Source organism: Salvelinus alpinus, chromosome 29 (assembly GCF_045679555.1).
Source record: "Salvelinus alpinus chromosome 29, SLU_Salpinus.1, whole genome shotgun sequence".
NCBI classification, from domain to species: Eukaryota; Metazoa; Chordata; class Actinopteri; order Salmoniformes; family Salmonidae; genus Salvelinus; species Salvelinus alpinus.
The window spans coordinates 37,423,107-37,440,175 of NC_092114.1; the positions used below are offsets into that span (position 1 = coordinate 37,423,107).

The 17,069-nt window shown below is 41.0% G+C and overlaps 1 long non-coding RNA gene and 1 pseudogene across 2 annotated transcripts; both read left to right on the forward strand.

Moving 5' to 3' along the window:
• The first annotated feature begins 276 nt into the window (after positions 1-276).
• On the forward strand, positions 277-4,053 carry LOC139558905 (phosphatidylinositol 4-phosphate 5-kinase type-1 alpha-like; annotated as a pseudogene).
• Positions 4,054-7,782: 3,729 nt separating this feature from the next.
• On the forward strand, positions 7,783-10,495 carry LOC139558661 (uncharacterized). 2 transcript variants are annotated; one of them, XR_011671615.1, is made up of 5 exons: positions 7,783-8,019; positions 8,114-8,179; positions 8,996-9,118; positions 9,260-9,449; positions 9,611-10,495. It is a non-coding gene; the product is annotated as an uncharacterized lncRNA (long non-coding RNA). The 2 variants fall into 2 exon arrangements; XR_011671614.1 differs by having other exon boundaries at positions 7,784-8,019; positions 9,276-9,449.
• Positions 10,496-17,069: the final 6,574 nt, after the last annotated feature.

Here is a 17,069-nt window from a genome sequence, read left to right on the forward strand (position 1 = left end):
GTTCCTTAGTATGTGGATGAGGAGGTTGGGCAGTGGACCTGTCTGGCTTTAATCCCTTGGTCTGGACCCTCGTGTGTTCCTATCTCCATGAGTCTATCCATTCTGATACTCTTTAGTCTTTAGAGGATATTAAACATTAACATCAAGTCACTAGTTTTCTATAAAACAACATGATGAAAATGTCTGTAAATATATTCCCTCTTCTCCAAGCCTAAACCAGTCAACTACCTCATCCGTACTGGGAGGATTCTGGTGAGAGACCTGGCAGTGTTAAACATGCAGGTAACCAATCACATTATTAACCAAATCTCACCTGATCTTATAGGGAGAATTTGTATAATTTGATGGCTTTAACCTGTTCCCTCTTTTTACACAGACTTCAAAATTGGTGATTGAGTAGCCTACCCTTCACTTCACGCAGGGAAACTAGTGCTTCACGAATAGTCAGCACCTGCAGATAGCCTTTCACAGATATCCAATCACATTATTAGAGGGTATAGATCATTCAAAATAATAATTTCATTCAATGCAATTCCCCGTCCTGCAAATCAAAAATGTGTTCTATTTCAACTCCCAAGTGTCTTTGGGTTTTCCTTAGCATGTGTGACCTAAACCTAAGAGAGACTTGTTGTACAAACAAGAGCATTCTGACAGGAATGTTTATGTGATTTGATCTTGGTTCACTAGGAACCAAGTGGGACGGAACAGGGAGAGACCTACCTGAATTTGTTGAATTAAAACATTTGTTTTCTGTTGCATTTTGCTACGATTTGATAGGGTGTGCACCCCAGACATGCCCTTCATACTCAGAGCACTCCTCCTCTGAGTTTAAAGGGATACTTCAGGATTTTGACAATGAGGCCTTTTATCTACTTCTCCAGAGTTAGATGAACTTGTGGATACCATTTTTATGTCTCTATGTCCAGTATGAAGGAAGTTACATTTAATTTAATGAGCCAATGCTAACTAACGTCAGCCCGATGACTGGAAGTCTATGGTATTCTAGTAGAAGTCTATGGTATTCTGCTGGTATTCTAGTAGATACCCATAGACTTTGTCATTTCGCTAACACTAGTTAGCATTGGCTCGCAAAACTACCTCTAACTTCCTTCATATTGGACACAGAGACATAAAGATGGTATCCCCAAGTTTATCTGACTGGGGAAGTAGATAATTCCTGAAGTATCCATTTAATATATACATATGCTCAACCTGTCCAGATAGCAGACGATTCCGGGCCACTTGCAGGAATTGTTTGGCACTGCTGGCTTTGCCTCGGCCAGTCCTCGGCCAGTCCTGTGTGGACCAACAGTGGGCCAAATTCGACAAACAATTTTGTATTCATTGTGGGAGGCCAAATGTTGGCCAAATGTGATTTTGTAATGAAATATGCACTGTACATCTTCTTGCACTCAACATTTTATCCCTCACATATGTACATATAAATTCTCCTTGTTTAATTTAATTTATTTTAACTGCCTGTTTGCACATTCTCTGTACCCTTTGATCCATTGTTATTCATCTTTTAGATTGGGTATTACTATATTTTGCACTTGCTGAATACTTTCTCTTTATTTATCTTTACTCTGTATTCACCTCCTCCATCTCGCTCTATTTCTCTGCTCTGCCCTCCTCCAGACCACCTCATCTGCCCTGAAAGGTGCCATCCAGTTGGGCATCATCCACACATTAGGCAGCCTGTGCCAGAGGCAAAAGAGAGATGTACTATTCAAGGACTTTGAAGATGTGGAGAGCATCTCTTTCCCCAGGTGCGTGTGTGTGCGTGCGTGCGTGCGTGCGTGCGTGTGTGGTTGGTTGGTTCATTGATGGAGAGGGAGGTATAGAGGGAGTGGGAGATATTCTCAGAAGCAAACTTGTATGGGTTTCTATTATGTTTTTATGTCAATATTGCATTCTGAACAAGTGTAGAATGTGGGCTTGGCCGGTATCCAGATGTTCATGTCATACTGTCTTTCTCTCATTCCGGGATTTACGGTACTACCCGCATAAGGGGGCTCTAAAAATACAAGAAAAGCCCATTGGGCCTCTATTACCAGAATGCTAACAAAATTAGCACAAACTAATAACAAAATCACATGGACGCTGTTAGTTAAATGCTAATGAGCGAAAATGAACATAAACTAATAGCAATGACAGGCCAATCCTGCTCATGAAGTTATACAAGCATAACTAGTAGCTACCGAATGTCATTTTCACTGAGTGTGCACATTTACAAGCGGAAGTGAACGAGAGAAATTGTGCAAAGGAACAACATTTTGATGGATTCTTTTCTGGAATGTATACATGGAGCAGATGGGAAAGAAAAAAAAACGCTAGTAGGAGGCACAGGGAAAAAATGGCAGCTGTACAGATTACTCATCCAGAGCTTTTTGACTTCTGGCAGAAAGCCTTTATAAGATATCTGATGGCAAACATTTAGTAGTGAATTGCGAAATTTCATCACCTCATGTGCACTGCACAACAGAGACTCGCTGATAGATATAGAACGCCATGGACTCACCAGCTCGCTTTCTCCCATTGTGCCATTTACAAACAAACACCTGACTGGCTCAGCTGTTCTGGGGAACTACTGTAAGCTTCATAATGTCAAATAATGTGACAGTTGAAATGAAGAGGGCGTGAGTTGGGGTGGGCATTCTATGTTTTGTATTTCTATGTGTTTGGCCTGGTATGGTTCCCAATCAGAGGCAGCTGTCAATCGTTGTCTCTGATTGAGAACCATACTTAGGTAGCCTGTTCCCACCTGTGTTTGTGGGTAGTTATTTTCTGTTTAGTGTTGGTTGCACCTTGCAGAACTCTTCGTTTGTCACTTTGTTGTTTTTGTTCAAGTGTTAGTATTTATTAAAAGTTAATATGGACACTTATCACGCTGCACCTTGGTCCTCTTCTCCTTCTCCCAATGACAATCGTTACAAGAAAACAATCTGCTTTATCTCCTAACGTATTGCTCAAGTTGACTGCAGGTATTAGCTTAAAGTAGCTACAATATTCAAAATGTATTGAAAAACATCAAAGAAATAGTATTGACGGTATTGAAAAATCATCCTGTGGCTTTTTCCAAATACAGTAAAACAGTGGAGTATAAATTATATCAACGGAGAAATCATTGATGGGAATGTGAATGCAGGTGGTGGAATGGTCTATTTAAATACTGTGTAATTAATCACTGTTTTGGTTTCAGTACTCTCTGTGTGATGAGGAACTGATTGAGCTGTCCAACTCTGAACCCAGTGGATCTCAGTTCTGTCTCCAGCGATGATCAGTTCCTCATTAAGACTGTGCATCACAAAGAGGCTGAGTTCTTACAATAACTACTGCCTGGCTACTTCATGGTACGAGAGAGAGAGTTTGTGGGCTAGTGTGTGCATGTTTTTGATCCTATGTTTTGTGTTTTGAGTTACCAAGTTAATCTCGTTACTCAATTCAAGCTTTGGCCTCAATGTCTTCCTGGTTTATTCTCTATGTTTTGTTCTACACTAATAGACAAGTTCTAAAGTGGATTTGATTGATATACTTACACCTTCTCTCGTTTCACCTCTCCTCCTCTCTAGAACCTACACCAGAACAAGAGAACCTTGTCTAAGTTCTATGGCCTGTACTGCGTCCAGGCGGGGGGCAAGAACATCTACATCACTGTCATGAACAACGTGCCTCTGCGTGCATGCACTTCAAGTACGACCTGAAGGGCTCTACCTATAAGAGACGGGCCTCAGCTAAGGAGCGGGACAAGGCCGTGCCCACCTTCAAAGACCTGGACTTCATCCAGGACCTGCCTGATGGACTGCTGCTGGAGTCAGACAACTACAATGCCCTGAGCAAGACCATCAAGAGAGACTGCCTAGTGAGGGAGGCCAAGAAGAGAGGCTGCCTGGCGAGCAAGTCCATCAAGTGGCGAGCAAGTCCATCAAGAGAAAGTGCCTGCCGAGGAGGACCAAGAAGAGAGGCTGCCTGGTGAGGGAGACCATCAAGAGAGGCTGCCGGGCGAGGGAGACCATCAAGAGAGACTGCCGGGCGAGGGAGACCAAGAAGAGAGGCTGCCTGGTGAGGGAGACCAAGAAGAGAGACTGCCGGGCAAGTGAGACCATCAAGAGAGACTGCCGGGCGAGGGAGACCATCAAGAGAGGCTGCCTGGCGAGCGAGACCATCAAGAGAGGCTGCCGGGCGAGGGAGACCATCAAGAGAGGCTGCCGGGCGAGGGAGACCATCAAGAGAGACTGCCGGGCGAGGGAGACCATCAAGAGAGACTGCCTGGTGAGGGAGACCATCAAGAGAGACTGCCGGGCGAGGGAGACCATCAAGAGAGACTGCCTGGTGAGGGAGAGTGGTTGCATCCCAAATGGCACCTATTCCCTATATATTGCACAACTTTTGACCAGGACCTATAGATAATATTTTATGGGATGGAAATGTCGCTGAGAAGTGCCATACATTTTTTAAGTAACAATACAGTGTTTTCAGATTTCTATGAAAAATGACCTATAAATTACAATTAAGTGCAATAGTTTTCCTTCTAAAATGGTTTATTATGTTAAAAAGCAGCTTTTCTGTTTTGGAATGGTGTGGGCGTAACACAACAGCAGAATGGTGTGATCATATACCTGTCATTTGCCAGCTCAGCCAATGAGCCAACATGATCTGATGTTCTATGAAGGAATAGCAAGCATTTCTGAAACGGTCTGTTTGAGATACAAGTTAAAGGTGTTTTTTTCCTCTAACTTATGCTTTGGCCTCAAATATGAGTATAGTATGTGTCAACAACATTATTTGGGTATGAGTTTACAGAATATGCACTTTTAAAATTTTGATTTTCACCTGACAGTTACTTTGATGATTGTGTTAACATATTTTCATCACGTATCATTTTGTATGTCAAAACTGTAGTGGAGTTGACTTGAACTTGGTCCCCTACCATTGGTACATGCGCTATACACTAACCCTACTGCATTTCTCTTATCTTCCCTGAGATACTTCATCACCACTTGTCTGTTATAATAATATAATATAACTGGGGGCCGTAATACATACGGCCCCCAGTCCAGGGGCCGTATGTATTACGTGCAGAACAGTGCAGATTTAGAGTCAGATCCCCCTGTCCATATAATCTTATTCCAATGACTGTATATGAATGGACAAAGCCATCGGTCACCTGCTCATTCCAGGGTTTTTCTTTATTTTTTACTATTTTCTACATTGTAGAATAAAAGTGAAGACATCACAACTATATAATAACACATATGAAATCATGTAGTAACCACAAAAGTGTGCAACAAATCCAAAAATATTTTCTATTTGAGATTCTTCAAAGTAGCCACCCTTTGCCTCTTGGCATTCTCTCAACCAGCTTCATGAGGTAGTCACCTGGAATGCATTCCAATTAGCAGGTGTGCCTTGTTAAAAGTTAATGTTCTTTCCTCCTTAATGTGTTTGAGCCAAATCAGTTGTGTTGTGACAAGGTAGGGGTGGTATACAGAAGATAGCCCTTTTTGGTAAAAGACTAAGTCCATATTATGGCAAGAACATCTCAAATAAGCAAGGAGAAACGACAGTCCATCATTACTTTAAGACATGAAGGTCAGTCAATCTGCAAAAACCATCAAGCGCTATGATGAAACTGGCTCTCATGAGAACCGCCACAGGAAAGGAAGACCCAAAGTTACCTCTGCTGCAGAGGATAAGTTCATTAAAGTTACCAGCCTCAGAAATTGCAGGACAAATAAATGCCTTCATGGTCGAATTGCTGCAAAGAAAACACTACTAAAGGACACCAATAAGAAGAGACTTGCTTGGGCCAAGAAACACGAGCAATGGACATTAGACCGGTGGAAATCTGTCCTTTGGTCTGATGAGTCCAAATTTGAGATTTTTGGTTCAAATCGCTGTGTCTTTGTGAGACGCAGAGTAGGTGAACAGATTATCTCTGCATGTGTGGTTCCTACCGTGAAGCATGGAGGAGGAGGTGTGATGGTGTGGGGGTGCTTTGCTGGTGACACTGTCTGTGATTTATTTAGAATTCAAGGCACATTTAACCAGCATGGCTACCACAGCATTCTGCAGCGATACGCCATCCCATCTGGTTTGCGCTTAGTGGGACTATCATTTGTTTTTCAACAGGATCATGACCCAAAACACACCTCCAGGCTGTGTAAGGGCTATTTGACCAAGGAGAGTGATGGAGTGCTGTATCAAATTACCTGGCCTCCACAATCACCTGACATCAACCCAATTGAGATGGTTTGGGATGAGTTGGACCGCAGAGTGAAATGTGCCTTGGTTAAAATTGATTTTGCAACGCTCGTGCGTGCGACGCAAGCGGTGTGGCCAGCATGTTAGTGTGAATATTAGTGTATATTCTACATAAGTGTATGCACTACTGTACATTAGTGTGACTTGAAACCCTCTCTCTTCTCCCAGGATACAGTGTTAGTGCACAGACCAGGCTTCTCCTCAGACCGCCTTCAGCTATTCATCTGCAATACAGTCTTTAAAAAGAATCCACATAAATGCATGAGTGTTACTCTACGAAACCTTTTGCTTTACACGGAACCCAAACCGGCTGCGTGTGTGCGCCATCGTGCATACATTTATTTTGTCCCCCCACACCAAACGCGATCACGACACGCAGATTAAAATATCAAAACAAACTCTGAAGCAATTACATTAATTTGGCGACAGGTCGAAAAGCATTAAACATTTATGGCAATTTAGCTAGCTAGCTTGCACTTGCTAGCTAATTTGTCCTATTTAGCTAGCTTGCTGTTGCTAGCTTGCTGTTGCTAACAACACAGTTCGTCTTTCAATCACCCACGTGGGTATAACCAATGAGGAGATGGCCCGTGAGTATCTGCTTCTATAAACCAATGAGGAGATGGGAGAGGGAGGACTTGCAGCGCGATCTGCGTCACAAATAGAACTGACTTCGTTGACGAGCGCAAGCAGTGTGGGTGCAATAATTGAATAATATAGATTTCTAAATTTATTTTGCAATGCCTGTGTACGTGACACGAGCGGTGTAGTCAGGGTGTTACGCTTTACACTCTGGCTGTATTTCAATTTTCATCCCTTCTCCTAAAGTGTGTACTCCCACTCATGTATTTAAAAGGAATGGACTGGTGTGAGGAATATGGTGGGAAACTCCTTCCAGTCATGCTTGCACCAATCCAAACTTTTAAATGCATAAGGGGGAGTGAACGAGTGCACACTTCAGGAAAAAGAAAGAGAATGGGAACATAGCCAGAGTAGAAGTCATCTCACCCCTCCCTTCTTATTCATACACACTTAGAAAAAAAGGTGCTATCTAGAACCTAGAAGGTTGCTTTGGCTGTCCCCATAGGAGAACCCTTTGAAAAACCCTTTTTGGTTCCAGGTAGAACTCTTTTGGTTCTATGTAAAACCCTTTCCACCGAGGGTTCTACATGGAACCCAAAAGGGTTCTATCTGGAACCAAAAAAGGTTATCATATGTGGAAGGCCAAAGAACACTTTTGGAGCCCTTTTTTCTAAGAGAGTATGGTGGATGTCTTTTTCAATTATATATTTGTCATTCCATGATGATAGTTTGTGTTTTTATGATGTTGTGAAGCTTAACATGCCAAACAAATGCCCCAAGCTAATCTCCCTGTCCAGTGAAGATGCCCCTGTTGAAGAGAGCCAAGTAGGGACCCAGGGGTTCCTACGGAGGGCCAGTACAGCCGACTCCAGAACCTCTTCGTTCCCCCAGCCAAGAAGCAGCAGCGACCTAGAAGTTCCACACAGCACAGAGACCGTGACAGAGGGAGACGGTGAGGGAGGGAGAGAGAGAGGGGGAGAGGGAGGGAGATGCCCAATGAGAGGATTGCATTAAATATTCTGCAAAAGCATGCATGCTTATGATTGAACAAAGTCAAAACTTGAAATTATAGAATCGAGGCAAAATGAGGCAAATTAGACATTACCTGAGAGGTGTATAGATCATCTTTGACTAACAAATTAACAAGAAATTACCAACTTACCAACAAGCAAGGTAAGTAACAGCTACCAGACTGAATTACATCTAGTTCAAAATAATGTCTCTATTAATAACAGTAATAATGTAATGTCATTTTTTCTTTTTTCAGACACGATGAACACCAGAGGCAGCGGAAAACGGCAAAAAGATGACAAGCCTGTTGATAGCACGAGTGGTAAGTCTTAGGTAAATTGCTGTAGAATTAATTGAAGCCTATATGTTCAAAATCAAATAACTTTATTTTCAGTTTAATGAGTAATAGAAGGGGGTAAGCCAGATCATGAGAACCAGAGCCATATATTTAGGCTGCAATAGAATGTTGTGGTGTCATGTAAATGTATCATAATGCAGAAGCCACAATGTCCCAACTCTATCAATAAATGATGGCTCTGATGGGAACTCATTTCATTAATGATTTTAAGATGATACTATGATGGCCGGAGAATTTAGCTAGGTGACAAAACAATGTTTTAACAAGAGTATGATTTATTTATTTGAATGTTCTTTTTTTTGTGAGTTACTGCAGTGAATATAAAGAATATTAGTAATTACATTGCCTATTAGCCAATGGTACTTTATAGTTACTGCTGTATTCAGCATGGTCAATTTGATGGAGGGAAATAACTTGGAAGTTGTGATCCGACCTGGAAGAAGTTGTCTGTCGGCAGTGAGCAATTAAAACATGAGCATCGTTTGAAAGGATCTTATATATTTTTTTACTATTTTGATTGCACATTTTACAAATATAATCTGTTTATATTGATGCTAGTGTGTCAAAATGTAGGCAAAACATGAAAAATAACTGGGATTTTGCCGTTTTCATTCAAAACCCTTTTTAAAGTGGGGGATGGTCATTAAAACATCCCAGCGGACAAGTTGTGATTATGCAATGCATGGGGAGCCTATAATAGCCTCACTTCCATTTGATTTGAGAGAGAGAAGCAGTCTGATGGGCGGGAGTCCTGACTTAAAATGTGTATGTGTATCACAGCTGATCCAAAGCTGAGAGCTGAGCTCCAGGCAGAAAAAGACAAGAACAAAGTGCTGCTGTACACCATAACCAGCTTGAAGGAAGACAAGGTCTTCCTCCAAAGCCAGCTGGCTTCCCCAAGAGGTGCATAATCTTTTAATGAACTTTTACATTTAAATTACGGTTGAGAATTAGTCTGTCCTAAGATTAAAAGGTGGACTGTATTGTTATGAGTATCATGATTTCAAACGCTACATTACTTATTTCATTTGCTGCTTTAAATAGTTAGTCTGTGTGTAAGGTCCGACCAGCAGTAGGCTACATGCTCGAATCAGGCGGAGACTCCAGCAGCGAGGGGGAATCAACCAGGGGACTGCAGCAGGGACTCGTCCTCATCATCTTCCTCTGTCTCCGAAGAGGAAAATCCATCAAAGAAGAAGAAGAAGACACAGCTCTGAGGGTGAGCGGAGAAGAAGTAAGTTATGTTTTGTTTAAACATTTTGTTTACACAAACTACCCAATTGTACTACCTTGCAATTGATCCCATCCTACAGTGAAATAAGGTTGTTTTCCCCTTATCAAATGGAAAAGTACACACTAATGTTTTGTTTTGTTCTGTGTTTTCTATATTTACAGTGAAAACAATGAATGGTTTTAGAGGTACAACCATATTCGCAGGAAGTAGGGGTCCTGAAGGTGCTGCAGCACCCTCTGATAAATGTAAATACATTTGACAAAATTATATAATTACTCCTGTCTTGCATAGTCGAGAAAGCCGCGATTTGAGCAGTTTTATGCATTGCGGCCAAAGAAATAGAATCCATAGAAGGGTGTTGGAACCTCTAACACTGGCAATTTGACTGGTAAACGTATGGTACACTCAAGATGGCTGCAACTCCTGACTTGAATGGGCACGGACGATCTATGGATTCTATTTCTAGGGTTGAAAATGCAATTGCGGTAAAAACGTACAGTTTGGAAAGCAAGAGCCTATTTCTGAAAAGAGAATACTAGGCTAATCTGTCTGTAGAAGCTACCACATGTTTTCTCAACAACTCCAAATAAAATGTCAGACTTGATTTGCCCCCTCAAAAAATGTATCAACCTCTACATAAATGTCCATGAATACGTATTTATTTGGATAGTTAAGCTAAAACTTTTAATTTGGCTTTATACGCCAGTATTTTGAATTTGAGATCAAATGTGAGGGGTCTTTTAAATGAGGTGACAATAGAGAATGTCGCCTTTTATTTTAGGGTATTTTCATACATATCCGTTTAGAAATTAATGCACTTTATGTACTGTATCTAGTCCCCCCATTTGAAGGTGTTATAAGTATTTGGACAAATTTACTTATAGTGTATTCAATTTAGTAAAAAGTTTAGTGTTTGGTCCCATTTTCCTAGCATGCAATGACTATATCAAGCTTGTGACTCTACTAATTTGTTGGGTGCCATTACAGTTTGCTTTGGGTGTGTTTCGGATTGTGTTGTGCTCAATAAAAATGTATGGTAAATAATGTATTGTGTCATTTTGGAGTAACTTTTGTTGTAATTAAGAATATAATATGTTTCTGAACACTTTTACATTCATGTGGATGCTACCATGATTACAAATAATCATGAATTTATCATGAATAATGATTGGTGAGAAAGCTAAAGAGGCACAAAGATCATGCCCCCAAAACATGCTATCCTCTCACCAGGCTAGGACAGTTGTGTAAACTTCAAACCACCTTTCAAGACACAAATGTCAACATACAACTTTAAATTTAACAGCATGACAGTAATAGTAGTACGTTCTAAATCTCATATATATTGAGTATACAAAACATTAAGAACACCTACTCTCACCTACTGACCAGGTGAATCCAGCAGAAAGCTATGATCCCTTATTCATGTCACTTGATATATCCACTTCAATCATTGTAGATAAAGGGGAGGAGACAGGTTAAAGAAGGATTTTTAAGCCTTGAGACAATTGAGACATGGAATGTGTATGTGTGCCATTCAGAGGGTGAATGGGCAAGTCAAAAGATTTAATGGGGTATAGAAGTAGGTGCCAAGAAGTGTGTCAAGAACTGCAATGGTGCTGGGTTTTTCACACTCAACAGTTTCCTGTGTGTATCAAGAATAGTCCACCACCCAAAGGAAGTCCAGCCAACTGTTGGAAGCATTGGAGTCAACTTGGACCAGCATTCCTGTGGAATGATTTCGACACCTTGTGGAGTCCATGCCACAATGAATTGAGGCTGTTCTGAGGGCAAAAAGGGGGGGGGGGGTCAAGTCCATGTACCTGTATGTCACAGGAGGTTGGTGGAACCTTAATTGGGAGGACGGCTCGTGGTAATGGCTGGAGCGGTGTAGTGGTATCAAATAAATCTAACACATGCTTAACATGTGTTTGTTGCCATTCCATTTGCTCTGTTCCAGCCATTATTATGAGCTGTCCTCCCCTCAGTAGCCTCCACTGCTGCATGTCTCCCCCACATGTACCACGGGAGTGCCAAAGGTGAATGCTAACACTTCTCATCCACAGTCTTTGCATTTTTTTGCCATTCTTTTACTGTGCCAGAATATTATTTGTCAAGGAAGTGTCCACATTGTACCTAAACATAAAAAACAAAAACATATGACAGTGAATGACAACTCTAACCTTAGTGGAATAGTTACAAACTTACCCTTTGAAACACACCAGCAATCCAGCTCATGGTGAACAGTAGGTTACTCTTCTCACATTGTTTTTCTAATTGATAGCGAATGATCAGTAGTTACAACCGATACAGGTACACCCTCTGTCAGTATGCTGTTCCAGCCAGCTCACACCAGATTCACTGCAGTATTAGACGTTTGTCCAGGTCCCCAGGATGACAGCAGAAGCCTTCAATACCGTTCACTAAGGGCAACGTGAGCGCTTTTTAAATTCTAGTAGGCTCACTATGGCTCCGAGGATTACAGGTTCAATCCCAGTGTTAGGCACTCGTTTTAATTAGTATTGTTTTAATATTATCCAAAACTTTAACCCTTACCTTAACCAGTCGGAATTGATGCCTACATGTAACCGTTAGAGTTTTTGCTGTTTTAACCCTATCCAGTCAGAATTAATGCCTAAACTTAACTGTTGAGACTTTATGTTTACCTTGTAAGGCTATCTGCTTTGCACACATACAGTACCAGTCAAAGGTTTGGACACACCAACAAAGGTTTTTCTTTATTTTTACTATTTTCTACATTGGCGAATAATAGTGAAGACATCAAAACTATGAAATAACACGTATGGAATCATGTAGTAACCAAAAAAGTGTTAAACAAAGCAAAATATATTTTAGATTTGAGATTCTTCAAAGTAGCCACCCTTTGCCTTGATGACAGCTTTGTACACTTGGCATTCTTTCAATCAGCTTCACCTGGAATGCTTTTCCAAAAGTCTTGAAGGAGGTCCCACATATGCCGAGCACTTGTTGTCTGCTTTTCCTTCAATCTGTGGTCCAACTCATCCCAAGCCATCTCAATTGGGATGAGGTTGGGTGATTGTGGAGGCTAGGTCATCTGATGCAGCACTCCATCACTCTCCTTTTTGGTAAAATAGCCCTTACACAGCCTGGATGTGTGTTGGGTTAAAAACAAATGATAGTCCCGCTAAGCACAAACCAGATGGGATGGTGTATCGCTGCAGAATGCTGTGGTAGTCTTGCTGATTAAGTGTGCCTTGAATTCTAAATAAATCACAGACAGTGTCGCCAGCAAAGCACCATCACACCTCCTCCTCCATGCTTCACGGTGGGAACCACACATGCAGATATCATCCATTCACCTATTCTGCGTCTCACAAAGACACGGCGGTTGGAACCAGAAATCTCAAATTTGGACTCATCAGACCAAAGGACAGATTTCCACCAGTCTAATGTCCATTGCTCGTGTTTCTTGGCCCAAGCAAATCTCTTATTATTATTGGTGTCCTTTAGTAGTGTTTTCTTTGCAGCAATTCGACCATGAAGGCCTGATTCACGCAGTCTCCTCTGAACAGTTGATGTTGAGATGCATCTTTTACTTGAACTCTGCGAAGCATTTATTTGGGCTGCAATTTCTGAGGCTGGTGACTCTAATGAACTTATCCTACGCAGCAGAGGTAACTCTGGGTCTTCCTTTCCTGTGGCTGTCCTCATGATAGCCAGTTTCATCATAGCGCTTGATGGTTTTTGGGACTGCATTTGAAGAAACCTTCAAAGTTCGTGAAATTTCCTTCATGTATTGCCATAATATGGACTTCGTCTTTTACCAAATAGGGCTATCTTCTGTATACCACCCCTAGCTTGTCACAACACAACTCATTTGGCTCAAATGCATTAAGAAGGAAAGAAATTCCACAAATTAACTTTTAACAAGGCACACCTGTTAATTGAAATGCATTCCAAGTGACTACCTCATGAAGCTGGTTGAGAGAATACCAAGACTGTGCAAAGCTGTCATCAAGGCAAAGGGTGGCTACTTTGAAGAATCTGAAATATAAAACATATTTTGATTTGTTTAACACTTTTTTGGTTACTACATGATTCCATATGTGTTATTTCATAGTTTTGATGTCTTCACTATTATTCTACAATGCAGAAAATAGTAAAAATAAAGAAAAGCCCTAGAATAAGTAGGTGTGTCCAAACTTTTGACTGATACTGTATACTATGCAAAACTCCTTTAAAAAGTACAGCTTATGATAATAATTACAATTACATATACAGTGGCAAGACAAAGTATGTGAGCCCTTTGGAATTACCTGGATGTATGCATAAATTGGTCATCAAACTTGATCTGATCTTCATCTAAGTCACAATAATAGACAGACATAGTGTGCTTAAACTAACAACACTCAAATTATTGTATTTTTCTTGTCTATATTGAATACGTCATTTAAACATTCACAGTGCATGTTGGAAAAAGTATGTGAACCCCAAGGCCAATGACTTCCCCAAAAGCTAATTGGAGTCAGGAGTCAGATAACCTGGAGTCTAATCAATGAGACGAGATTGGAGATGTTTAGAGTTGCCTTGCCTTATAAAAACCACTTACAAAATTTGAGTTTGCTATTCACAAGAAGCATTGCCTGATGTGAACCATGCCTCAAACAAAAGAGATCTCAGTAGACCTAAGATTAAGAATTGTTGAGTTGCATAAAGCTGGAAAGGGTTACAAAAGTATCTCTAAAAGCCTTGATGTGCATCAGTCCACAGAAAGACAAATTGTCTATAAATGGAGAAAGTTCAGCACTCTTGCTACTCTACCTAGGAGTGGCCGCCTTGCAAAGATGACTGCAAGAGCACAGCGCAGAATGCTCAATGAGGTTAAGAAGAATCCTACAGTGTCAGCTAAAGACTTACAGAAATCTCTGGAATATGCTAACATCTCTGTTGACGAGTCTTCGATACGTAAAACACTAAACAAGAATGGTGTTCATGGGAGGACACCGCGGAAGAAGCCACTGCTGTCCAAAAAAACATGCACGTCTGGAGTTCGCAAAAGTGCACCTTGATGTTCCACAGCGCTACTGGCAAAATATTCTGTGGACAGATGAAACTACAGTTGAGTTGTTTGGAAGGAACACACAACACTATGTGTGGAGAAAAAAAGGCACAGCACACCAACATCAAAACATCATCCCAACTGTAAAGTATGGTGGAGGGAGCATCATGGTTTGAGGCTGTTTTGCTGCCTCAGGGTCTGGACAGCTTGCTATCATCGGCGTAAAAATGAATTCCCAAGTTTATCAAGACATTTTGCATGACAATGTTAGGCTATCTGGCCGCTAAATTGAAGCTCAACAGAAGTTGGGTGATGCAACAGGACAATGAACCAAAACACAGAAGTAAATCAACAGAATGGCTTCAACAGAAGAAAATACGCCTTCTAGAGTGGCCCAGTCAGAGTCCTGACCTCAACCCGATTGAGATGCTGTGGCATGACCTCAAGAGAGCGGTTCACACCAGACAACCCAATAATATAACTGAACTGAAACAGTTTTGTAAAGAGAAATGGTCCAAAATTCCTCCTGACCGTTGTGCAGGTCTGATCCGTAACTACAGAAAACGTTTGGTGGAGAATATTGCTGCCAAAGGATGGTCAACCAGTTATTAAATCAAGGGTTGACATACTTTTCCCACCCTGCACTGTGAATGTTTACATGGTGTGTTCAATAAAGACATCCAAACGTATCATTGTTTGTGTTATTAGTTTAAGCAGACAGTGTTTGTCTATTGTTGTGACCTAGATGTAGATCAGATTAAATTTTATGACCAATTTATGCAGAGATTCAGGTATTTCCAAAGGGTTCACATACTTTTTCTTGCCACTGTATGTTGTATATTTTGCAGAGTAGCCAGGACTGTAGCTCCTTCCATCACCACATGTGGACTGCCTTCGCTGCATTTATATCCTGAACCATAGTGGAAATGAGATTTTTCTCTTTCATTTTGTAATCCTGGTTTATGACCGGTAGGAACTAAATCAAATCAAATCCAAATCAAATATATTTATAAAGCCCTTCTTACATCAGCTGATATCTCAAAGTGCTGTACAGAAACCCAGTCTTAAACCCCAAACAGCAAGCAATGCAGGTGTAGAAGCACTAAGAGGACTGTAGAGCGAAGTATGCTGATCGCACAGGGAACTGTATTTTACATAGTCCAGCCCTTTATGTCTGTGGAAGTGGAACCAGTGAACAGCAGTGACGAAGCTTTGACTAGATTAGTCTGTGGCATCCCTCTAACATTTGGGCAAGATTCCCAACTTCCCATACATCCTTTGTGTTTGTAGATTACTTTTCTTCTGTCAGATGCCTTTTAAGATTTTGCGCTGAAGACCATTGTGTTATGTTTTTTCCCATTGAAGACCATTCAAAAAGCCGACAAAAAAAAAAAAAATGACAAGGCTACTTCCTGGAAAATGACGCATCACTGTCATAGTATATACAGCATGCGGTTGTCTCAAGTTATGTATGCTGTTGAGTCTTTGCATTGTTATCAACTCCAATTCGGCTGGAGGGCATTAAATATTATTGTGCTAGACCATTGATGATGTTTAAATAGCATACTGCATCAAATAATAGTAACAGCAAAATACATCCAGTTTTGCGAAATACAGTATGTTTGGCATGTTTCCAGTTCACGTTGTTCTAACTGGCTATGTAGCCTAGGCCTAATGTCTTTACTCATCACATAGCCAACATTTACACTTCTACAGAAATACAAATAACTCAGGCTCATTGTATGTGCGAGGCACGTTTTCAATAAGAAATATAAATCTACCGTCGATGTGGCATGATAGGACGGAATAATTTAAATACGTTTGGAGGAGCGCGTCTTTGGCTAATCGGACGAGAGGCGCTCTTTAGAAATTGGGATGAATACTTGAACAAGCTAAATGAAGGAGCCTATGCAGGTATGGGAATTGTGATTCATTTGAATAATGCGGGCAAAAACCTCCAAAATATATAAGGCACTCTTACGAGTAGATAATTGAAAAACCCTTTATTGACTTAGCTAATGGCTAATAAAAAAAGAAGACACACATACTCATTGCTGTTGAACCAGCCTTCGTTATTGTAGGCTACGGAGGGCTTGGTTTTTTATCAAATTAAACAGAAAACAAGCAATTGCCACTGGGTCACCAACATCATCGCATCACTCGTTCCATGAGCATAATGGTCACGTGCATGGATGGGGGCTATACGCACATCCAAAAACAATAACAGGAGCTGGCTAAAAGAATGTCCAAACGTGTCCTTTTAATAAAGTTTTGGTGATGAATATTTAGACCTATTCCAAGGCAGTCTCACGAGCAAAACCCTTTATTGATCGACTTGGCTGTTTGGCAAATGCATTGGGCAGGATAAAAAAGAGCCTTCCTTTTAAGGGGAGATGAAATTATGCATGGTTTTTAATCTAATGAAACGAAATGGGAAAAAAAACATTAGTTTTTTAAAATGTTTCTAAACACGAGGTTCATCGGCACAAATTGGCACTGTGCATCACTGCTGGATAGGCTGCACTGATGGATAGGCTGCGTAGTTTGACAAGAGCAGCGCCCAGACCGGACGCGCGCCAACG